Source organism: Polypterus senegalus, chromosome 2 (genome assembly GCF_016835505.1).
Source record: "Polypterus senegalus isolate Bchr_013 chromosome 2, ASM1683550v1, whole genome shotgun sequence".
Taxonomy (NCBI): Eukaryota; Metazoa; Chordata; class Cladistia; order Polypteriformes; family Polypteridae; genus Polypterus; species Polypterus senegalus.
Genome location: NC_053155.1, coordinates 98,564,668 through 98,589,862, shown reverse-complemented (window position 1 = coordinate 98,589,862; position 25,195 = coordinate 98,564,668). Strand labels below are relative to the sequence as shown.

The 25,195-nt window shown below is 41.5% G+C and overlaps 1 protein-coding gene across 4 annotated transcripts in view; it reads left to right on the top strand.

The window, feature by feature from the left end:
- Window positions 1-2,491: 2,491 nt before the first annotated feature.
- Window positions 2,492-25,195, top strand: part of gdpd4a (glycerophosphodiester phosphodiesterase domain containing 4a) — a 91,429-nt gene continuing 68,725 nt past the window's right edge. The window contains exon 1 of one of the 4 annotated variants that reach the window (XM_039744224.1): window positions 2,492-2,658. The gene's annotated coding sequence lies outside the window, so the exon portion shown is untranslated. Of the gene's footprint in view, window positions 2,659-15,335; window positions 15,463-17,556; window positions 17,637-19,255; window positions 19,348-25,195 lie in introns of those variants that run through there. The other 3 variants (XM_039744226.1, XM_039744225.1, XM_039744227.1) reach the window with 3 other exon arrangements.

Sequence of the window (25,195 nt, the reverse complement as noted above, 5' to 3'; positions counted from 1 at the left end):
TTCTGCATTCTTTCTTTGATGTCCAACCATACATTCATTTTCCAGGTCTCTGAATTTAATTCATTAAGGGTCTGAATTTATCCTGTGTTGGGGGAAACAGGACATGACATGATAAAGTGTTGTTGTCTCCAGGAGATATCCGTTTATTAGCAGCAAGGCTAACACCGTGAGGCAACCAAAGAAAGAAAAAAGGAAAAGAGCTGTGGAACCTTCCAGGCTTTCTTAAATAGCAATCATGTGGGCGAGTGTGGCTCCAGCAGTCACAGGCCCAAGGATAAATGTTGACTTCTGATCACCGTGGTGCCAACTCCAGAAGGGGCAGGATCACCGGAGGGTTCTGGAAGTTATGTCAGTGTTCTTTAAAGAGATCCTCATCCACCCTTGAGCTGGAAGACGAAGAGACGTTTGTACATGTGCTTCCACGTGACCTGTCCCTGTTGTGTCTTTCTGCTTTGAGCACCCAATACACTTCTACAAAGCAAATGTTTGACACGTGGCAGTACAGGACACAAATGACCCAGGATGGGTCATCAGCCCATCATTGGCGACTCGTGATCATCAGTCCAACAAATAACGACTTGTGGGCATCAGTCCATCACATTCATGTTCATTGGTTTATCTAGTGGCGACTACTGACCATCAGCCCATCTAATGGCGACTTGTGGCCATTGGTCCATCAAATAGCGACTTGTGGCCATCGGTTCATCAAATAGCGACTTGTGGCCATCGGTTCATCTAGTGGCGACTCATGACCATCAGTCCATCTAATGGTAACTAGCGGCCATTCATCCATCACATGACACACTCGTCCACTCCTACCGGGCTGATGTCAGCTTCTCTTTTATCACAACACACATAAGTTCAGTTTTAGTATTATTATGATAACTTTGAGTTTTGATAAGTGTTATTATTTGGTTCTTTCTTTTAATTCTATACTTATTCATTTTTAACATCTTAGTTTTACTTATTTATTTATTTTCATCATGGACGCTGCCATTCCAGGCTGTTTTTGGTTGGTGGGAGCCCTAAGTTGCGATATGTGGCTATTTAAAGAGGAGCTCTGTGAAGAGGCCAGAGAGGATGCGGCCCCGATTAACGCAGAAAAAGATGGACTAGAGAGTCATGGAGGATGTTACAAAACAAATCTCTTTCAACATTTGAGCTTGGCATTCAATCAAAATTGGTTTGATTTACAGCCTCTTCGCTAATTTTCAGCAAATCCCTCTGAAATGTCCCGATCCTGCTACAACATATTAGATTAGGTCAGCTCAGGCAGATTTTTATTATCCCACAGGGAAATTTGGATTTCATTCCCATAGTCTCCCACTTCATTAGTATTTTCTGATGGAAATGCACAGATTGTCCAAAGTCGCCGATCAATCAGGCGGGTGTTGTGATTTACAGGCTGGGGTTAGTTTACACTGCTGCACATACCTCCCCCAGTTCTCTCCGCAGGCCAGCAGCCCCACCATGTTGCTTTAGCACAATGGCTGACGTAGCCAGGCAGAGGGTGGGCTATTCGCCGTACCTGCGTCAGGCAGATGGTTCAGCTTTCCCTAAAGTCGGGGTGATTTATGATGTGCGAGGCTTAATATACTGTACATAGTATGCTGATGTTGCAGGACCTGCTCTTTCAGTGAGCAGAGATTTAGTACGGGGAAACTCAGCTGAATTCCCTTAAATCAAGAGATGCACACGGCTGCTGACTCTGGAGTAATGCTTAAGTGTAGGTAGCATGTTCTTGTTCCATCAGTTCAATGAAGACTTCACAGTGCTGAACCTGCACATATCACCCTGTGTTATACCTGCAGCATCGAGTCCAGAGGTGGGTGTCAAAGTAGGAAGCTCCAGTTTGTTGCCTTTCCTAAACTTGACAGTCCATGAATTTTAAGGTTTGTCCCCGTCTGATCAACAAACATTCAGCCTGATTTGTAACTGTGAAGCAAATATGACACGCTGCAAGTGGCCCAAGTCACAAACTACCTTGAAGATGTGGCCGGGGAACTAAAAAACAATCCAAGACATGGCTGCTCAGTTCCCCAGCGGCCCTTACTAGGACCTGAGCAGCCATTGCAAAAATCTGAAAAACAATAAATATATAACTGGTGGCACTGTGCTTGTCACTCACCTTGGGACATGGAAAAGGGCCACAAAAAGTGAAGACTGGGACTTTTTAACTCGAAGCTGGACGTGCCGAGCTCGGCTGTCCTCAGCTCAAAGGCTGGTGGATTCCCTGCTGCAAACGCTGACCAGTAGAAAGGTGTGAACCTGCTCACCATACCTTCATTATCTTTCTGAAGCTTTCATGGGCCGTCCAGGGTGATTCCCCGGAATTCTTCATTTCAGTCACCTCACAATTTGGACATTTTAACCAAGCTCCAGAGTACCTCTCTGGCCTATAGGTCGCTGCTGCAGTAATCTCTGCTGACGTCAGGCAGACGCAGGAGGCAGGCAGGCAGGCAGCTGCTTCACACAAGTGTCAGATGAGAGTGAAGGAGGCGGTGAGGGAGAGCTGGGAGAGATTCTGGTGCAGTGATTTCTTACTTTGTAGCAGGCGGGACAGGCAGACCAGTAAAGCCTGAAGAGGACAAAAGCTTCTGGTCATGTGGATGGATGGATGGATCATGGAAGGGACAACTGTACAGTAATACTGCAGAAGTAAGAGATGATTTTTTGGTTTTTTAGGATCCCCAGCTCCTGTTTTAATTAATGATATTATGGTCTGGGTGTTTTAATAATGCGTATGCACTTGAGTGTGGCTGGTGATGGATGGCTGTCTCCCGTGGGATTGATTTCTTGTGGCACCCTTTCCTAGAATAAGCAGGATTCAACAAAAAAAAAACCATACAGGTGTATGTAAATGTCTACTGCTCAATTGAAAAGCTTCTGCAAAATGAGAAATGAAGTGTCTGTGAGTACCAGGGGTTCAGATGACTTTGTCACAGCTTACCACCGACTGGCTGTCACCTTGACTTCCCATACGATTGGCGCTCAGTGGTCCTGGGTACACACAGCCAGTGATTAGTCGACTCTTCCCTTGATTTCTACATGTCATATTTTTTTATAATTCCTTTGAGTGTGCTGCCTTTTTTCATGTTATTCAAACCTTAAAAAAGACCCTTATAAGAGCTGGGTGGTGGTCTCATTGCTCTTGTAATAGTGAAAACTTAGAGACAGAGCTTTGTATTCTGTGGGCACCATTCTGTGGGTGGCATGGTGTTAGCGCTCCTGTCTCGCAGTAAGAAGATCAGGGTTTGTGTCCTCCCTGCGTGGAGTTTCCATGTTCTCCCCGTGTCTGCGTGGGTTTCTTCTGGTTGTTCTGGTTTCCTCCCACAGTCCAAAAACATGCAGGTTAGATGGGATTGGTGATCCTAAATTAGCCTGTGTGTGTTTTTGCTCTAAACTGGACTAGCCCCATGTTCAGGGTTTGTGTTGCACCCAATGCTAGCTGGGATAGCCTTCAGAGTCCCCCCATAACCCTGTTTAGGACTCGGCCGGTTAGACAATGACTGACTGAGTGGGTATTCTTCCATGACCTTTTTGGTAAGAGCTTGATTTGTGGAGTTGTGATGTGTAAAGGTTGACTGGTGTCATGGTGTCAGTGTCATTGGCATCAAAAACCCAAAGTGCACATGAAGACTCATCATTCAGCTTCCTGAAAACCTGATGATCACATTAAAGTTTACCTCAAGTCTTACCTGAAAATGAATCAATAGCTCTTATTCAATGACAGATCAACTTTGAGGTCCAAGCTACCTCCATAAATCCACACTACTGCCCCACTAGAGGACTTCTACACCCCACTCCACGTTCTCAACCCGGTCACATTCCCTTGTTCAGTCCACAAGGCCACCACATCCTTCCTTAGATACTCTGAGTTCCAAACTCCTTGGATTTCAGTAGCCAGGCCTCACGATACACTGTCGTGTTATGGGGAAAGGCACCAGGGTTCAGAAGTGGAAGGACAGGATATTCAGCTCTTCCTGGCCTGATCACAGAACAAACATGGCACAGAGGTTGGTACTTCTCCTTCAGAGCTCCAAGGGTAGCCCTTTCTTGCCTATAATTTGCACCTCACTTAGCTGATTTTTATTTTGTTGAATTGTTTGGTTTCTTCCCAAAGTTTTAATTGCTCTCTTAACATGTAGGCCCGGTGTCTGCTTTCTGCCCTGTGCCTGTTGCTGCCAGGGAAGGCTGCAGCTCCTGACCCCTTTTCTTAAAGGTTGATGTCTGTGGTGCTGCTGCTGGAGCTCTCAGCCCAAAGCACTCATGTTATTCATGATTTGGGCCTCTGCTTTCTTGCCCTCACACTGGGTCAATCGGAAGCTGTTTTAATATAACAAATTAATTTACAGCATAGAGCAAATAAATTGATTTACTTATTAAAATATGCATGGGAGGAATGAACTATCCATCCATTTTTTATAGCTGTTGATGTAGGGCAGGGTAACAGTGAAGATGGCAAGCAATGGACGAATGGCACAATACAAAGTGTCCTATAAATCTGGACACGGCAAATCCTAGGTGCCCCATTGGAACCGGCTGTTTCAGGGTCTTCTTCCGGACTGACAGGTGGGATGACTTACCCACTTGCCCACCACAATACTCTTCATACTCTGATGGCACCGCCTCTCTGCTTGATGATCCTATTCCATCATCATGAAGCAGCCTATGACTCCTGGCTAAGATTCCCTAAGGAGCCACACCCTGGACTCGACCTCTAGTGGCCGGAGCACCCTCTGGAAGTTTTAGGATTGCCCCACCAAGGCTTCCTGCATGACAGGGTTTAGGTAAAAGGTCAGACACCCTCAAGCCACCTACCTGCTTACCCTAACATGCAGCAAGAGCTTCTTGGTGTCACTTACTGCTTAGTGGGACTTTTGCTAGCCTGTGTCACCAACCACCTGACTTCTTCATGAGGTCAATATTCACCCCCAGTGGTGGCTGCATAAGCACAGTGGCACTTTGAGGGGCTCAAAATAGTTTTTTTTTATGTTAAGCTTTTAATTGTTTTTATAAATGTCATGTTTGTGAATGAATTACAGAACAGTCTGGCATGCAGTATCCTCTGCTTACCAATGTGGGCTCCTCTTTCACACTCCGGGCAGCAGGTTGTCATCTCAGTGCTTCCCATCTCATTCTGCATCCACCCCGAGAAGATCTTTCTGAATATTGTACTTATGAAAATTTAAATTATGCCACAAGTGCAATCTTGGCAAGCTGAGGTCAGATGTGACATCATCATCATCAGTGTAGCTTGGCAAAACAGCCGCAAAAGCCAAAGGAGACTGAGAGCAGCTTTCAGGCATATACCCTTACTTTACTGTATATAGTGCCTTTCTAAAGCAAGAACTTCCCCCGGGACACATCCGTAGTACAACTGTTTCCAGATTTTTCTTACAGTTGAAGCAGAGGGAGAAATAACAGGGATGACAGCAAAGTTACAAAGTGAGATACTTAAAGATGGAAATGAGCAACTGGAAAGACTGCTGCTCTTTGTGTGACTCAGTTGCACCGTGGAGGAGGCTGATGGTGACATTCTGCAAAGCGCAGCTTGTGTCCACTCACATACGGTGCCTCCTTCAGTTTACCTCGCTGGATATTCACGAGCCTAATATCTTGCCACAGATAATATAAAATAAGAGGAGATTACTTACAGAATGGAGGTGCAGTGGTTTGCATTGATGCCACATGGCTTCAGAGCCTCAGCTTCACAGCCACCCTCTTCTTACTGGATGCCCAGCTTCTTACCCTCTGCCAGAGATGTATGTGAGTGGTAGGCTAGCTGGGGTCTCTAAGTCATTCTGGTGTGATGGACTGGAAGTCCCATCCAGGGCTGGCCACCACATTTTATGTAGCAGGAGGCTCTTTGTGAGCCTGCAATAAAGATGATGGAAGGATGGTTTTCAGTGACTAAGATCTGCACTGCAATAAAATATGGTGGTCTGTAAGGCAAAGTCAGGAACACGGCTAATTAAATTCTACTTGAAGCTTCATAGCACGATGGGGAATCACTACATGCCTCTACAATAGAGGTCTAAAATTGTTAAGAATGCATGTAAGAGAGATGATCCATGGGGAACCCAAATATATAAAAACAAAAAAGATAAAAAAACGAGGCCTGCCTGCTCTGCCTGCCCAGGTATCAGGCGGAGTGTTTGGGCTACTTGCCCACCTCTCAAACACCCCAGTGCCTCTTGTAGCCCAATAAGTCAAGGCCTTTATCAAAAATCAAAGTTTCATTACCTGAAATAGAAAGGTTACAGATTATCAAAGGAAAAACATAAATTCTCTATATACATATAAAATCCAACGTCTGTCTGTCTGTCCGCTTTCACAAGAGAACTACTTAACGGATTTAGATCAGGTTTTTTCTATAATTTGCTTGAACATTCCATTTTAATTTCCAACCTCCCTCATTGTGCTAAGAATCACAGTTTGCTTGCAGGAGCGATATATTCACACTAATTCAAGACAGAGGCTACGGACCGAGGGGAGTGGGAAGCGTGACATCAGGAGTGGGGAGCTGGGCAGCGCCCTCCTCACTATCTGTTTTAACTACTACATGAGTGGAGCCGTGGGGGACAGCTAGTATCCAATAAATACAGACATAGCAGCCCCATAGGCCAAGGCCCTTCCAAATTCTGGCCACTCACGTTCAGGTGAGTTAGTCTGCTCACTGGTCCCAAGCGTTACAATCTTCTTCCACTCACTGCTTAATCTTTCTCCATGCTCTGGCTACCCAAACTCCCTGGCAGCTGCATTCTGCTGATTTTAAGAGTCATCTGTCAAAAAAACCCTGAGGCCATACATTCCATGAGCACTCCCATTGGCAACGCCAGATCATTAAAGGACATGGCACCTTTGCTAGTTTCATGGCTGCCTGCTCTCCATGATATGGCATAGAGTTGCACTTCTTTGCTACCATCCAGGATTTTGCAGGACTTCTTAGGTCCTTCTGCCAGTCCCCATAACTTTCTCCCACTTGGGTGGTCCCACTGGTGTTCAATGAGCTGTGGGATGGGGGGTGTTAGCTCATGCCACCCCTCTCTTCAGTTCACTACACTGGCCTCCTGGAGTGAAACATATTATATTCAAATCCTTCATGCTTGTTTGGAGAGTAGTCAGAGGGTCAGCTCCTCTATAAATGGAGACACTGGTGAGGTCCTATGCTCCTTCTTGACCACTCAGATCTGCTGATGATAGACTTCTTGGTGATGCTATTTTGGCATGGTATCACATCTCAGTCCAGACCCTTTTCATGTGTAACTCCTAGCTAGTGGAACAAGCAGTCCACCTCCATGTGAAACTCCAACTCCCTCAATCGGGTCTTATTTAGAGAGTGGACACCATCTCCTTCTTGTTGCTTGTTTTAGACTGGCCTACCCCTACTAAAAACCCTGAACTTAAGGTTCGTGAGGGTAAAGTCAGATACACCAGGGTCCCTAATCTTAAAAATTGAGTGTAGGTGCCTAATCTTAAAATAGTGTAAGGGTGCCTAATCTTAAAAACAAGTGGCATCTGCTTTTTGAACAAGACCCCCTGAATGTGTGCAAGATGCATTTGAAGACTCTCTGGTTTGGTGGATTTCTGTCTGAGAGATTAGGTTTTGTAAGTCAGAGAACTGAAACTTGCTTATATTTTGGTTTGAGCTTTTCATTTGTGGAAATCAATTTGGTACCCTTGTGCTGTAACTTTTGTTCCCAAACTGATGTTACTTGATTATGTCGACCTCTATTGTAAGTCACTTTATATAAAAGCATCTGCTAAGCAAAACAATATAAATGTACCAGAGGGACACTCTTCCAACAATTTTCAGATAAGGAAGTTTTGAGTGAGGTTCTTGTACCCACTAGTCCTGGTGCCAGAGAATGGTGATGTGTCGTATGTCAATTAGCATGTTAAGAATTTTACTGTACTCTGTATGCATGATGATAAGGACCTAATAAACCTAGACTGCCCCTGCCTTTGGAGCTTGGAGAGGCTCTTTACTTAGCAGTGCGTGGTTGGACCCTGCCAGGCTGTGGTATTGCGCGACCCCCGGGGGGAGGTTTGGGAGAGTGGGGGCAGGGGTTTGACTTTAAATGCAAAGTTGCTCGGGGCGTGGCGTGAACATGCCACCGTCTACGTGATAGGTAGGGTACACGGGGGTGGCAGACTGGCCGGTTATATTTAAGGAGTTGCCGGCCAACAGGGGTCGTCAGTGGACTGAAAGGCGAGGTAGGAGTAAGCACCCCTGAGCAATTGAAGAAGCAGTTGTGATTTTTGACGGCTTTGTAAATATTATTTTTGTACATATATTTATATATCTCCTAGTGATCATTTTGGTGGAGTAAGTATATTTATTTGGATAGTTTTGATTTTGGATTTGGTACACCTGTTTTTTTTCTTTTTGTATACAGTAATCCCTCCTCGATCGCGGGGGTTGCTTTCCAGAACCCCCCGCGATAGATGAAAAGCCATGAAGTAGAAACCATATGTTTGTATGGTTATTTTTATATATTTTAAGCCCTTAGAAACTCTCCCGCACTGTTTATAAATATTCTCCGCACAGTTATACAGTAAACCTTCGTTTATAGCGGTTAATCCGCTCCAGACAGATAAATGAATTTCCACGAAGTAGGATTCTTTATTTATAAATCTAATATTTTCGCAGTTAGAGCATAGAAAACCTGTTTACGACCTTCTAAATACGTTTTTTAACATTATTAGAGTCCTCTAGACATGAAATAACACCCTTTAGTCAAAAGTTTAAACTGTGCTCCATGACAAGACAGAGATGACAGTTCTTTCTCACAATTAAAAGAATGCAAACATATCTTCCTCTTCAAAGAAGTGTGCGTCAGGAGCAGAGAATGTCAGAGAGAGCGAGAAAAGTAAACAATCAAAAATCAATAGGGCTGTTGGGCTTTTAAGTATACGAAGCACCGCGATAAAGCGGCCGCAATGAAGGGATCAATGTGAAGGTAGTCTTTCAGCATTTTTTAGAGGAGTGTCCGTATCTTCTAAGCAAACAGCCCCTCTGCTCACACCCCCTCGTCAGGAGCAGAGAATGTCAGAGAGAATGAGAGAGGCTGAGAAAAGCAAACAATCAAAAATCAATACGGGCTGTTACAGCTTTTAAGTATGCGAAGCACCACGAGGGAAGCATATCGTATATCATTGAGGAGTTTTATTTAATACATAATACATGCTCTGATTGGGTAGCTTCTCAGTCATCCGTCAATAGCGTCCCTTGTATGAAATCTACTGGGCAAACCAACTGAGGAAGCATGTACCATAAATTAAAAGACCCATTGTCCGCAGAAAGCCGCGAACCAGCAAAAAATCCGTGATATATATTTAGATATGCTTACATTTAAAATCCACGATGGAGTGAAGCCGTGAAAGTCGAAGCGTGATACAGCGAGGGATCACTGTATACACACACTTGATTTTTTCTTCTTTTGCATTTTTTTTACTTTATTTCTTCTTGAGCCAGAGATAAAAGAGGACTACCTTCATTGTTGAAGTGTGTGTGTGTAGTTGTTGTGGGAGTGCATTGTTTTTGTAAATATACCATATTTTTCCTTTTTTGTGTTTTTTATTTATTTCTGAAGAAGGAAATCAAAGTCCGCCTGACACTACTGCATTTTTCTTGTGCAGCACTTGCACCTTTCACCGTCCAGTTTGTGTCTGTGTCTTTCTCTCTGCTGATTCTGTTTGGCTCATGGACTCGCAGATGTCCAGAGTGTAGGCTGGAGCCACCTTCCCACTATGTGGGATATCACACAGGCCAGCTCTATGCCGCTTCTGCCCCAGCAGTGCTCCAATGTGATTGTATTAGTAAACTCTGATTTCATTCATTTAAGATTTACCTTTTCTGTTTGTACTCATGTAAACATATATGATGGTTTTAAAATCTGAAATATATTTTAAAAAAGATATCTGCAGGGCTCCAATATGGCAGTGGAAATTAGGCTTCATCCTTCAGAAATCCCATCCTTGCTAAACTAATGACTGGGCTGAAATCAGAGCTGCAGTCGTCCTCTAACTCTCCGCCCCAACTGAAGGACCTGTGGAAAAGAATACTGATGAGCAGAGCCTGAATCACCAGCGTTTGAGCTCCACTTCCAACACGTTCCAGCCCTGTTGTTCATTTGCCATCACAGAATCTCTTAATCATCTGAATCTGTCATTTATATGAATTCACAGGAGGCCTTTCAGATGCAGCTCATCAAAGACACACATAAGCAGGCCTTGTGAGGTTTGATCATCGTCTGGTTTAACAGCACATCTCCCTGTGGGCCTGTGCTTACCTAAAATTGGACATCGCTGTAGCCCTCATGATTTTAAAATCTTAATAGCTGTTAGTGAAATGTCAGTCTTATCAAGAAGAAATGGGAAACATCTGTAGGAAGGATAAGATTCAGAACAGTAATAAGATAAAAGAGTAATCACCTGAAGCCCCAGGCATTAAAGGATATGTGAGTAAGTTGAGAGTCCACCCCTGGACAAACCTGAATGTGTCCACTGGCCAGCGTGCTGTAGTTTTAAGAATATTTTTTTTTTGTTCTTTATTTCTCCTTATACAATTTCTTGGATTAGGAATTTGTTAGTTTTCGTATACCCCTTGGGGTCAGAGCGCAGGGTCAGCCATTGTACAACGCCCCATGGAGCAATTGAAGGTTAAGGGCATTGCTCAAGGGCCCAGCAGAGTAGAATCTCTTTTTGGCAGTGACAGAGTTTCGAACCGGCAACCTTCAGGATACCAGTGCAGATCCTTAGCCTCAGAGCCACCACTCCACCCAAATATATACAGTATATGGAGGCAATAGTGCGGCAGTCTTGAAAACTCTGAGTTGTGACCTCTCTAAAGGGATAGAAATCAGAGGTGTCATGATTAGAAAAACTGGAAAATGAAGGTTACATAAAGGAGCAGGCAAATGTGCTGTCTTCAAACAAACAGAGGTTGAATAAAGCACCAGAACACTAAGGCAGCTAAAGTCATTCAAAGCAGAGGGTATTAAACTTCCAATTTTAGGCCATGTTCACATCACTACATTTTTGTCTCGAAGTACATGCATTAGACTCTGTTTCCACCTTTCATCCACACTACCCTGGTGTTTTTAACCCCAGAAAATGGAGACTTTTGAAAACACCAGCTTGACGTTGCAATGTAGACACTTAAAAATGTAGATTTTTTACAAACATGGACTCCAGTTAGTTTGTGCTTATTACATAGCCTTTCCCTGGTTGGTTCCTGCTCATTATGTCATCTCATTCCCTGAGCTATATTCCAACATGGCAGACAGAGAGGAGGTGCTCTCCATGGCTTGTGTTGAGTTGCTTACTTGCATGCATCTAAACTGTGTTTTGTGCAGTTTCAATGCTGCATACATGTGTAAAACGGCAAAATACTTTACTGGTTGCTACAGCTTTGGCATGACTCTTGTGCCTGGTCATGTGTCATGGTCAAGACAGGGTTCCCCAGTTGGGTCCTGTTTAAAATGTTTCTTTTTGTCTTTTTATTTTTCATTGTTTTTCGTTATTTTTTAGACTATTGTTCTGTTCATTTATTATTTTTCTAATTATGTAATAGTTGTTACTCTTTAGTTTTTATGCCTTTCTACGTGTAAGAATACTGTATGTTCCCTGATGTTCCATGTATTTTGTGGGTGGTTCCCCAAGAAGCTGGACATCTGTCCATCACCTCTGAGGGACTGCTGCCTGCCGCCTGTCCTATAAAGCCTTATGGGAAATGGAGTCCCCAGCTGTTCATTGTGAATGCACTTGATGGTTTGGTGAGTTCTCGCTTTGATTATTTGCTACTTTATATTTATAGGATTTTGTGAACTTCAGCTACTGTTTAAAGGATTCTGGTTTCTGGTTGTTGTGTTGGGACGCGTTTGCTGAGGATTTGCCTTTTTAACTCTTTTTTTGGATATTTTATTGAGTATTTTATTACTTTTGCAAATTTTGTTAATAAATCCTCTTTTATAAAGATCCTGGTGGGACTTGTCTCTGTTCAAGCTGGAATTTCACGGAACTCCCTCATGTTGGCCATATTTTGAGAAATTTAAAACTGTCTTTTGCATTTTCAGCTTTGAAAGATTATTCTCCGTTTTGAGGCCTAGACACGTATGACGCCTCCCAGTTTCTTAAGGTCAGCTCCCCTGGGGTGAGTCTTATTTTGGGGGCAGTCCAGTTAAGAATCTGGCCTGAATTCTGTGGGTCTTTCTGAAGGCCTTGCTTTTTTGCCATTTATTTGCTGCACCAATCATTGAATGACGTTACCATCCCTTCAAGGAGTCGTCCACCAATGTGCACATGCCCATGCAAATCAAAACATCATATCCATTTTTGGTTCTTTTAGTATAGATAGAAGTATTTTTTTAAACAATGCGAAAACGCTAGTGTGGTCATTGATCGTTTCATCTAAAAACACCAATGTTTAAATGAAAACATATTTATGTGGACATAGAAATAATTTCCTGCTAGCTAATGTTAAACTTATTTGTTTCAACTTGTCTTCAGTCCACTGCACAGATTAACTAAAGGAGCCATGCCGCCATCTTATATAGTGAGATTACTGACATCAGGTGCCTCACCCACATGACAAAAAACAACCAGCGTTATCATGAACAACATTACTGTTGCAATCAGAAAACAACAACAATATCTGGCTGTAGATGCTGGAAGGTGTGGAAGATATGGAAGAAGATGATCCGCTGTGGCGACCACTAATGGGAGCAGCCGAAAGAAGAAGAAGATGCTGGAAGGTGTTTAGCTCCACACTAGGCAAGAAACATCTGACCTCCATGCACAAAATGGTGATGTTCCATGATGTCCCTGCTTACATGGAGGTAAAGATTAGGGATGGGGGATGGGGATTGACATCTGACTTGAAGTGAGAAAAACTCTGGCATGCTGGTCACATGTTTCCTGTCTAGTGTGGAGCTCCACATGTTACACTAGTATTTATTCCTCCAAGGTGCAGAACACCAGTATGAGAGCTTACTTGCTGTGTAACAAGCATTGGGCCAGGCAGATGTCAAATGAAATTAAAATTTGGAACCATTATCTTTTGAGTTACTGTGCAGGTTTATTGACACATCAACATTGTACATTTCATTTTAAAATGCTGGATTGTCCTGTTACTACAGACCTGTAGGAGAGAACAACACCAGTTAACACGTTCTTTCTCCGAATTTCATTTGCATTTTTAGTAAACTGAACAAACTTCATTCATATTGCTTACACTGGCAGTGTCTGTCATGGCAGCATGAGACGTAAGGATGGCAGATCCTCCAGCTCGCAGCTAAGAGCTCCAGCTGCGTATCTCACCACGCAAATATGGGGGCACTGGTGCGCAGTGACGTGTGGTCAGGGGAGGCAGGTGAATTATGTAAAAAAACTAATAATGGTAAGAATCTGTCCACTGGCCTGTGCTATGAATTTATTTTCTGTATGATTTGAATATTTTTGATCATTTTAATAGTCCTCATTTCCTGTTCAAATACAGGGGAGAAACGTGAGGTGCTGTAGTGACGAGCCTCATCTCACCTCGGACTGTGCTGTTCCTTACAGACGGGGTTGATGGACGCAATTGGCGTGTGCCTACTACTGTCTCTCTGTATGTCGCCAATATAATGTTTGCACACCGTTTATTATATACCTTGACTTTACACAGTCTGGCTAATATCTTTAATGAATGTGTTTCACATATTCAGGCTTGCTGATCGGACATAAAACCGCAGTGAACAGGCACAAGTTGAGGCAGACGGTATCGTGCCGCACTGAATGGCGCATGTGGGCCCAACAGATATTCGTTGCTGCTTTTCTTCTAAGCAGAGGCTCTGGGCGCCAATAAGTTAGTGTATATCAGAAAGTCAAGTGCACTGCAGTGGCCCGTTTATTTTTATTTTTTTGTTCCAAATGACTGCCAACATAGAAGATTATGAGTTTTAAAAATAAAGGAAAATGAGAACCTTTACAAGAAAGTGACGGAGATTTTCATGGAGAAGGATAGGCGCATGGACTTCATTTACAAATAAAGGTAAGGTCATAAACGGTTTTCAATTTTATAAAAAGTGGAATCAGACTAAGAAAAAAACAATCATATATTTTAAAACGAAATTTTGACCGTAAATAAAATATTCTTTTGTTTTTCTTGTTATCCTTTCGATGAACAGACTTTATTAAAATTGATGAAAGCATCAGAATTAAAATCTTTTAAGAACAACTAAATATTTCAAATAATGTCAACATTGAAATCCGTTTTCTTTGTACACCACTCTTTACTTTCATTTTTATTGAATGAGTATAAATTGTGGAATTGCAATGGCCAAATTAGAACACATGGAGGGTGCAGAGCAAATGCGCTCTCTCCTCTCTTTCTCGCCGCTATACAATAAATGTAACGTTCTTTCTGAGCCAAATATGTACCTTACCTATCTGTGTGTAAGGAATGCTGATGAAATATGAAACATAACTACCGTAGTAGTCAATGTGCATGCTACCAGCTGAACAGTGAATAAGCTGCTCTTTTGGGTTCATATATTTGTCAGTGCCTCATCAGCCATGAATCTCACCGCACGTCACTGCTGGTGCGTGGCTGATGTTCTGCAAACGAGCAAACCTGAGTCATGAAGTGCTGCTGATGTAGGCTTCAAAAGTTCTTTTGTATGAGGTCAATGAAAACAAAACTGCGTGTCCGTGTATTCCGCTCATGAAAACCTGACATTTCCAAGATGAATCCGGTCGCCAAATAGCCTCCCACACATCCACTTCACAGCCGACAGTGTAAGGTGATTGCTCTTCTGCGAATCTCTTAATTTATTTATGTAAAAAGAGATCGTTATTGTGCACGTCACGTCCTTGGCCTGGAATGAAACAGTTGGATTACCTAATACATCTGCTTTTTCTTTCTTTTTTAATCATTCCTCTTATTACTTCGGTACACTTTGGACGCTTGCGCGATCACCGGAATTTGCAGATATGCACCTTATATTATTAATCCAGATTTTCCTCTCAACATAATTTGTGTAGTACAAAAAACCCTCGGTAGGTAATTTTTGTCAAACTCTTAGTTGCCTGCCTACAGTTTAATTCACCCATCCACAGACTGAACCCTCACGGCCGCGGAGAGTCGGATACACCGCCGAAAACCGTGGGGAGGCCGTCGAGGCTAACTCGTGGGGGGCGCAGGGTGAGCGCAGGACACGCACCCTCACTTCACAGTTTCAACGAAGGCAAGTGTTACGACTGCAATGATCGGATTAGCATTACAGAACACATAAACCCCGTCATTTGACCATCCCCGTGCTTTCCACTGGGCGGCTGCTGGTGTTCTTCATAAATGTGCACCGCTGTGGAGCTTTGGTTTAGGAACTACGCGTGAACACAACTGTACGCCGAATTTGTTCAGACGGCATCCAGTACCTTTTTCCATTTCTGAATAAATCCCGATTTCTTCTTCAGGTAAGAACGCCAACACTTGTTTCTGTTTTTACACTGGCGGTGCGTTGATGTCTAAGATGAGTTGTGGGCGGGCGGCGTCCCGGTCGAAACTGATTCAACAGGAGTCTCCGCATTGAGGCAGTTTCGTTTCTTTAATGGTAAAACTCTAAAACAAACTTTAGTGCACTTAATCCCGTGCACTGATTTCTGTGTTGAGGACCCTGAACACTTTAGAGAGTAGGTGTAAAATCCTCTCTAACGTTTGGCGAGCTGTCGTTCAATTTCACTTTTTGTGTTCGGGCACTTATTTACATAACACAACTTTCACAAACTCGATCGCGATACAAACCCTGAACTGGGTATCATACATTAAGGCTAATAAAGCCAAGTACGTCTTTGGGGTAGTGAGATATGGCGAGAGCGTGCACACTTCACATGAGGAACAAACCGGGCATGGGATTCAAATGCTCAAAACACTGTTTAACTCATCTGGAAGCACGCCGACTGTTGTGATCAGCTACGATTACAAACAACTATTCACTTGCAAGAAAAAAAAACCCATCCAGTTGTTATAAAGAAATCTTTCATATCAACCACAAATAATACAGCAGCAACACGTAGGCGGATATTGCTTCAGCACCCACGGTCATTTAACATTGGCGTCACATAAAGAAATGAAGACGTTTGGATGATGGGATCTGCTCGTTCATCCACATCCAAGTTTTAAGTAATCTGGAAGGCAGGGCTGGAATAACCTTTAAGCAAAATAAACACGTGCTTAGGGCATCAAGGGAAGGGGGACACTACAGACATTTTCTATTACCGAATTTACCTTGGTTCCATATAAAATAAAATCTTAAAAATACAACAAAATTAGAACCTGGTAACCGCCATATATACAATTTGGGGGCACCAAATTTTTGTAGGTGCTTGGGGGTCTCTAAAGGTCTTAATCTAGCCCTGGTGGAGAGGGATAAAGGGGCGTTTTAATCTAAAACAGTATACGAATACCGACTGCGAAATGCCATTTTTCCCTGCTTAGGTTAAAAAAAAACAAGTCACACTTTTCTTTTACCACCTGCTGTACAAATTCGCAGGTTTCCCCTCTTTGTCCAGACACTAATCAGCTTCTATCAGCACTTATTATACACGCCAGCATATCACACTAACATGAACTTTACAGTGTACAGCGTATTATCACCGTTGACGGCATTCCACGAGGTGGATCGAATCTGGGTTTAAAGAAGCCGAGGCAGAAGTGCCACCGGAATACCACCATAGCACTGTGTGCTTGTAGCGTTAAATTTAAGCGAATACATTATAATACAATTAATTGATGGGTGACGCCGTGATTAACGCTGCTCTGCAGCGTTCCAGGCTCGGAGTCCCATGAGTCCCAGCATGTCGCGTGCCGCCTGGTAAAGCGCTAATGTATGGCGCGCTTTTTATTTCTTAACTGTCTCTGTAATGGGATAAACTGGTTTTGGTTATGAATGAACGGCCAGCTCAAGAGCAAACAAGTAGACATTAGCAGTGCAAATGAAGTCGCGCTCTCCCCCGAAGAGATCTGCTTGTAGCTTCGGAAATTTCTGAAAGGTGTCACCACCTCAACACACTAACCTGCTTGTTTTTTGGTTCCGCGATTGAACCGATCAGAGAATAGCTGCACCGTTGAGTTCAGCGGTATTAACCATTTTGTAATATTTAACTTTTCAGTGCATTCCACCGTTTTCCCACTGCCACTTTTTATGCGTGCCAGTAAAACGAAACTATTATTCTTGCCTCTAAAAAGGGAACATATAAAGTATCTGTCCATCCATCCGTGAAACTCACCATCCATCCTTCCATTTTCTGATTCCATTGAGAAAGGAGTGTTACAGTCTATTCTAGGACGAGTTGACCCTGAACACCGCGCCAGATTACACTGTCACCCACACATTCACCTGTTCTGTGTACTGATGTGGCTAATCCAAAGCAATCGCCTGCCAGTCGCTGAGCCCACACACCGCCCGTGTCATATCAATAAATGGTAAAAGAGCGAAACTGGTGGCGTCCTGTGCCCAAAACCCTCCAATGATCGGCGCCGTGGGTGGAGTCTCACGTCTCGCCACACCCTTCCTAATGCGCCTCCCTTACTTCTGTCACTCCGGCTGAAACATTGCGAGCTGCAAACAGGTTGGACTTTGCCGATGCACGTGAGTTTAAAAGTATTTTGCGTATGTATGTTGAAAGTTACATGTTTTAGGTTTCTATGAAAAGGGAAACTGAAGATGTTGGTGTTTTGTAGGCGTAAATTCTACAGTGTGTTATAGCTTGTTGCCTTGAACGTTTTGGGCTTTAAAAACTAAGTGCGGATGCGCCGAGCCATACAAATGATGGGATTCGAACTCAACTGCGATTCATTTGGTTTGCAGTCCTTCCGCATGCGAGTTACGTTGTGTTGGAAGGATTCGCCGTTTGGTTCACTTGCCAGTCGAATTTCAAATAAAGATGCTTTCTTTTCTATCGGTTATAACAAGGCGTCTGCTGCAGTGACTAAAGCGTCAGAACTGTCGGAGGAATTTTTTTGTTTAATTTTAATGGAGTGTTTATAAAATGTAGGGTTATACATTTTAAACTTGAAAGGCATGGGTCACATTGGAGTATGAAGTGTTTTATTGTAACGTGGAAGTGATCGGTGATTATTTATGTACGTTACCGGTGACTCCGTGTTTACGTCCGATGGCTGCTTACTTTCCCGAGGTCGCGATGGCCCAGCGCCTTTTTGAAACCCGCATAGAACTGGAGAACGGCGGCGCTTGGGGCGGTCTGATGGCGGAGAAACTAAGAAGGTGATGTGCAGGTAGAAAAGAAAAAGGAAACTCTACTGTTCGCGGAAAAAATCATAGACCGGCGTGAAGGAGGAAATGGGCAAGCATCTAAAGCTTTCTTCACATTGCGATAGCAGTAGTTGAAATGGACCTGTAAATAGAAAACAAATGTAATGTTATTTCAGTGCCATTAAAACGGTCAGAAGTCTCGCCAGTTTACAAAGCTCCACGGTTGTACAGTTTTTATGACGGCTCGTGTTAGCATTGAGTAAAGAAGAGTGCGATGTAAAATAGAGCAATGCTGCACAGTTCGCTAGTACATGTTCATTTTCAAGTAATGCTAAAAACAGTGCAGTTTTAACTGTACGGCTCTTCCAAAGTTTCAAATTTCAGTTTATCGGATTTAAGAAGCTTTATTTTTTTCCATCTCCCCCAAAATTGGTAACTTGTTCCATATTCCTTAATATTACGTGTTTGAAATCGTTTGCAAACATTTCTTTCTATTGCCATTGAGTTCAATCCTTGAGCCACAATCCCCAAAGATCGTTTAAAAAATTACAGTTGCTGCCTCCCCGTAAAGTTGAATTTGACTCCAATTTTTCCCTAGTCATTTCAGCCCTGATTGTCTTAATTCTTTCCCCCCCTTTAATATCCTAATGAGATGCCCACTCGCCATTGCTGACGCACTATATGCCTCTGAGGAATGTGCTTCACCTGCCTGTGTTCCACCTGACAATTTAAAATGAAGGTTGTTTTGTAAATGACCAGATTTGAATGTCCAATGGTTGTGCTTTTAATCATGCTACTGGCTATTTTTAAAAATCTCTTCATAAAGAAGTATTTCAAAAATATTTGTGAAATGCACTTCTAAATAAACACTTTCAGTGCTGTGATGTCCCCTTTTTAATTTATGAGCGATGACTTGCTTCCATTTATAATTTTAAGTGCTTCTGTTTGTCTTTGTTTGCTTAGGTAGAATAAATGCAAATTTCTGGATGCCCTGTATTTGGGTTAAGTAGCAATGGGAATTTCCAGCTGGAATATTTGCATTATGGATGCCTTTTTAGGAGCAGATTGTCGGCTTTTCGCAGCCCAGGTACTTCAATGTTTGCATCTGTGATTACTGAGATCCACACGCTCACGTACACAAGCTTGTGTTCCCTGCTGCATCACAAAGTGTGTCAGACACACACAACTCCTATAGTTCATACCTTTCCGTTCTTTAAGTCTGACCGCTCATTTGGTTTTATAATAGACCCAAAATGCACACCATATTCCGAATGTGACCTTGCTAGTGCTGCATGCAGTTTGCTCTGTAAGCCAGCATCCTTTTAGACCTTTAAAGTGTGTCTCTGGTCACTGTCTGGTTGTGGGAAGTGACAAGTGAAGTAGGAGCCTCGTTGTATATGATTGTGCGTCATTACATTATTTAAATTAGAGCTGTATGATGTGGGCACAATTTCATGCTGAGATTATATTACTCTGTGAAAGCTTACAGATGCAATACAGCTTTCTATATAAGGTGTTTATAAGGTGCACCTTGTACTTTCCAACATTTAACTTTTCATGTAGGCTACTGAGCTACAGAATTAAGTTTAATCATGCAGTTGTACCAGCCATGTCAGGATTTATAAATAATGTCAAAAGTTTCTTTTTGCAAAACACTAACTAGAGGGAAAATAATTGACAATGGCTTAACTACTCAGTTCATCAGGTTTCTTTTTTTCTCCTTCCCTCTTATAGTGGTTGAGCAGTCCGCCTCTCTTCTGACCTCTTTACTGTATTAAAAGTTGTGGGATGTCATCTTGGCATTGGGGCCGAAGTGTGTCTGTGTATCGGGAGGTTATTTTGGAAACCGATGTGTGCTTTCTTACCACCTATGAGACGAGGGTTCCACATTGTGAAGAGTTGGTAGAAACGTAATGCAGTTGTGGAGAATAAGTACTGTATTTTTTCGTCCACATTCTATTAAAGTGTTGGGTTTATTTTGGTTTTCATAGAGTTACGACAAAGAAGGCCAATAATATGAACTACTTTTTCAAGCACTGCAATATTAAAATCAAGCACCCCGGTACAATACAAAGTAGTACAGTCTCTCCAGCAGGCAAACACTTGAAAGGTGTATTTAGAATTTGCCAACGTGTATAGTTAAAGAGAAATGATAGAACAAATACTCTCAACTGTAATTGGCTATTGTTATGCCTCACTGTAACTGCCAAGTCAGAAGTTTTTCATTCTTTTTAACTTTCTTCCTTTTTGTATATACATTTCAGTCTTTATATATTTAATAAGCTTCTTTAAAAACCCAATTTTCCCCTTGAAGACAACTAAAGTTTTATCCGTCCATCCAGCTGTGGTGTTTGCAAGTTCCTTCAGACGCTTTGTTTGCTTCCATCTTCATTGGCCAAAGTCTAATTAGGTTTGAGCTGCAACAGAATTTTCTGACTAATGTCCTTAAAATAAAAAGTAGGGGATTATAAAGAGTCATACGATTTTTTTTTTTCTTTTATCAGTATTTGAGAACTCCGTTTATGTTCAACTTGTATTTGCATGTGAATAAAAGTTTAGTTGTGAAATTGGAAGTTCAAGCTTTACATATACTTCATAACAGCATAACGTAATGCAGCCCAAGAATTTTAAACATTTTTACACATTTATATTAAACCAATAATTGATATCTAAAAAAAATCTAATTTCAATTATTTATTGACCGTTATATCACAGACTCAAAAGCTCATCTCGCAAGGACTCTCCCAGAGCTAAATTTATATGCCGAGCCAATGTGTATGTTATTTGCTATGACCAAGTAGGCTCTGTCTTACTGTGGAGACTGTCGAGATACAAACATCCTTCTTTAATTGTGGAAATGGATTTCAGATTAGGTGATTTCGATGAATGTTGTTTTTTATTATTAGGTATAGAAAAACATTTGCCTATATGGAATAATTTCCATATCGTAAATGTAAATCTGTTGGTTTTTAATATTTTAAAACCTTTACTAAATTGTGAAACAACTATCAGGATAATTTTGTATTCAGTTCCATGGTAGCTCCACCCAAAGAATATATAACTGTTGGAACACTGCGTGATCTACTTTATGTAATGGCACCATGTCCTGTTACCATATAGAAAGTCAAAGGACTGCTGATTTACTTTGTTGTGTCTGTTTTTCATATACTGTTTTGTACTTGCCAGCTCTTCCAAAATTAATGATAAATTGGCAGGGTGATCTACAAGACTTGCCCCCATTGATCAGTTTTAAAACTTTTTTTATTATGTAATATACAACATTGTCATAATTGTCACAATACCTCTATTTGATAGCTGTCCCCTGACCTAAAGCTTGAATGTTATAGGACTAATAATTTTTCTAACCTTCACTTTTACTTTGGTGCTTTCTCCTTTAGCCTCTTATTTGTGTTACCTTTTATTTATAAGTGATATGCTTTGCTCCTTTTCTGCCTACTCAATTTTAGAGGCTTGTGTTTAGTTGATATTAGCTGTTGGTACGGTGTGTAAATGTAAATAAAAATGAACGATTGGCTTCAAACATTTGCAGAAATTTCCACAAAAGCTCCAAACTGCAGCCATCTCCTTCTTCTTCTTCCTTTTTTTTTTTTTTTTTTTTAAATCCTCTCCATTCTTGTATGGTTCACAAGAAAGCTGCTGAGGAGCCTTATTTGCAGTAGGAGACATGTGAAATTCCAGTGCTATCCATCGTGGCCCCCACAGAATGTGAATGGAGGGACAGCTAAAAACTTAATAACAGAGACAGGGGATTGGCCAAGTTATCCCTTACACAGGTGCCCCATTCAAGAGGTCGCTGTGAATCGCTAGTTTGCAACTAGCCTGGTCAGTAAAGCTGACTTTTTTTCTTTCTTGATGAATCGTTATATTTAGTTTATAGGTGTATGTAACAGTGATCAGAACATAGGCCGCAGAAAAAGCAGAGCCACCTAGGTTTTGGACGCTTTTAATCTAATATTAGTGATGAACCAGCAATTTGAGTGAAATTTAAATTTGTTCTCTTTTATAAAAATAATTGCAAAACTGCTGTTAAGCGACCAGTTAAATTTGTGTCATCAAGACCAGAAGAATGGGATTTTATACAGTATATATATAATAAACTTTGACCAATGAGGGGACTACAGTTCTTATCAAGCATTAGGAATGCTCTGTGTCATAAATGAGGCAATCTGATAAACATGTTACACACAAAATTTGATTGGGATGGGGCGCAGGTATATTTATGGTGCTTTGGTAGACGCAGGCTGAGAATGACCTTGTTTTCTTGCTCTTTACTTTGCTTTTTTAGGAGGCTGACTATCCTTAAAACGACCACTCACTGTTGTCGCAAAAGTTTGAATTCTTTTGCTACTTTAGTAGGTTTGCCATATTTAAAGTGTCCCCTTTAATGGACTCTGAACCTGGGTGTTTTCATTATGAAATACTAGTGCATTCTGTGGGTCACTAATCTCCAGGCTGATGCAACATTTCAGAGATGTTACACTTTTCTTTGCAGCATGTTCTTGCATGCATGATAAGAAAAGGCAAAATATGTGCGATAGCCAAGCCATGATGAAGCACAATAAAGTGCTTTTTTTTTTCTTTTCTTTTCTATAATGCATCCCCAAATAAAACGCCCCATTGTGTAGACGCTTTCCATGGTACATGAGCAGTGCACTTTTAATTATTTGTAATCCTCAACCATCTGTCTATCCCCCTGCTGCCCTTCCCACCCTGCACTGGTGATGTATTAAAAGTTCACATTGTCATTTTAATACGTCGCACAGCCATAGAATTCAGCAGCAGTTAGAATGCAGTGTACTGCACTGTTCTGTCTTCACAGGCCAGTGGCCTGCCCACCCACCTCTTACCGGCCAAAGGTGTATCCCCCCCTTACCACCCCTTACCGGCCAAGGGCTCGCCTTGCATTAGGGGCTATTAATGTTACACCTTGCCTGATGAAAAGGCCTTAGCTGCCTCGAAAGCTTGCATTTGTAATCTATTTAGTTAGCCAATAAAAGGTGTCATTTCACCCTACATTCCCCGGTATCGGGCTGTTAATGTGTCTTCACAAACTCTACAAGACAATGGGCTAAGTCGCTATATGGGCCCCCTAATGGCACAGGATGCTTGTTACAAAGGCCAGGGGTCATTATTACACTACTGCAGTTGCTGTAATAACATTTTTCCTCTCCTAAATTCAAAGAACATTACAAAATATTTTTAATTGTACTGGGCGCAAAACAGAATTAAAGAAAAATCAAGAGTCTATATAGTATTGAATGTACTGTACTGTTACGTTTGTATAGGTGAGTCTCCCGCTCTCATAGATGTTTGTACAAGCTTGCATGATTGTGTTCTGAAGAGTGGACCAATTCTCTTTGCTGCCAACTGGGAATTCAAGTATAATTTCAACCTGGGAAACTTTGTTTTTGTTGACACTAGAGGGCTATGTAAGACTTTTAAGGCATTTTCTCCCCCTTTAGGAGTGTCACAGTGACACAGGCAGTATCTTTGTGAAATAATGTGATTTTTTTTTTTTTTTTTTGGTATCAATACGCTCCCACAGTTTTCTCTTTAAACTAAATATTTTTTCCTTTAGTGCAGATTTAATATCTAATAGTAGGTACATTTACCAAACTCTATCCCACAAACACTCTAATTACAGAATATAATATTTTACTAGGGCTGCTCTTTGATGTAATGAAAAAAATGTAATCGCACAATTAAAATTTCTAATCGAATTAAACTGCATATTCTTTGAAATTTTATTTCCTTTATGTATATTAATATTTTTCTGTACACAAATAACTTACAAATAATTTTGTAATTTCTAATAAATAGTTTAAAAACCACCTGCCTAATCATATTAAATTATTCTAGTTACATTATTGAAAAGTGTTGTGTAATAGAAACAATTGAGTAAACCACGGAGTACTAATCTGTCAACAGATCAAAGTAAGTTTTTATTATTTTTTACTTTGAGTCCCATCACAATGCAAATTTGTTTAACACATTGGTTCTGTCAATCATTTTGTCTTTAAAAAAATTATATGAAGACAGAAAATAAGATGACATTGATTTTCTGACTATTTATCCAGCCAGTTGCTTTAACCTCCTTGGCGTAAACCCTTGAGGGTGACTTGGGCTTGGAATCTTATTTAAGTACACTTAAGACTATGGGTGACATTTAATGATTTGTTTTGTTTTACTGTGCAAAGCCTGAACTCTTGGGACAGTAGTTTTCTGACATCTGGTGGATGACAACATTATTTTGCAAAATCAGTGTTTTTATGGAAAACTTTGTTATACTTCAATCAACTCCCCCTCTAGCGTAACAGTGGCCCATATCTATTGTAATACTGTATGTGCCCTGTGCCATTAAGGGGCTCACACTACTCTTCAGAACAGTGTCCCATGGAGTGTTTAAAGGCATGTCAGAAACTTGTAATGCAGGACGAGCCATTGGCCTGTGGGAGTGAGACACTGGCCTGTGGAAACGTAATAGTATTCCAACACTTTTCCCAATATGGTACTTTGATTGTGATATTATAAATGCTCATATTTTGACTTTCAACAATTAATACAGAGCCCTTAACTTTTTGTAAAACTTTTTTTTTTTAATTTCAATGTAAGTAATTTCTATTTGTCTTCTAGCCACCATTACATAATATTGTTACTGATTCATTTGTAGAGGTTTTGCTGACTTGAGTATATGTGTTAAGGCACTTGAGTGCTGTTTACGTTTTTAGTTGGGATTCATTAAAGATGTAGCTGTACATTTCCTCATGGATTATAATCATATGCATCTTTCTAAAGATCCCCATTTATACTTTAAATAGAGCAAGGTTTCACCAAGTCTATTCTTCACAGTGTGGAACCCAAGATCCAGGCTTGCAAGTACCTGGAGGTGCATCTGTACTGTACAGCAAAAGCGG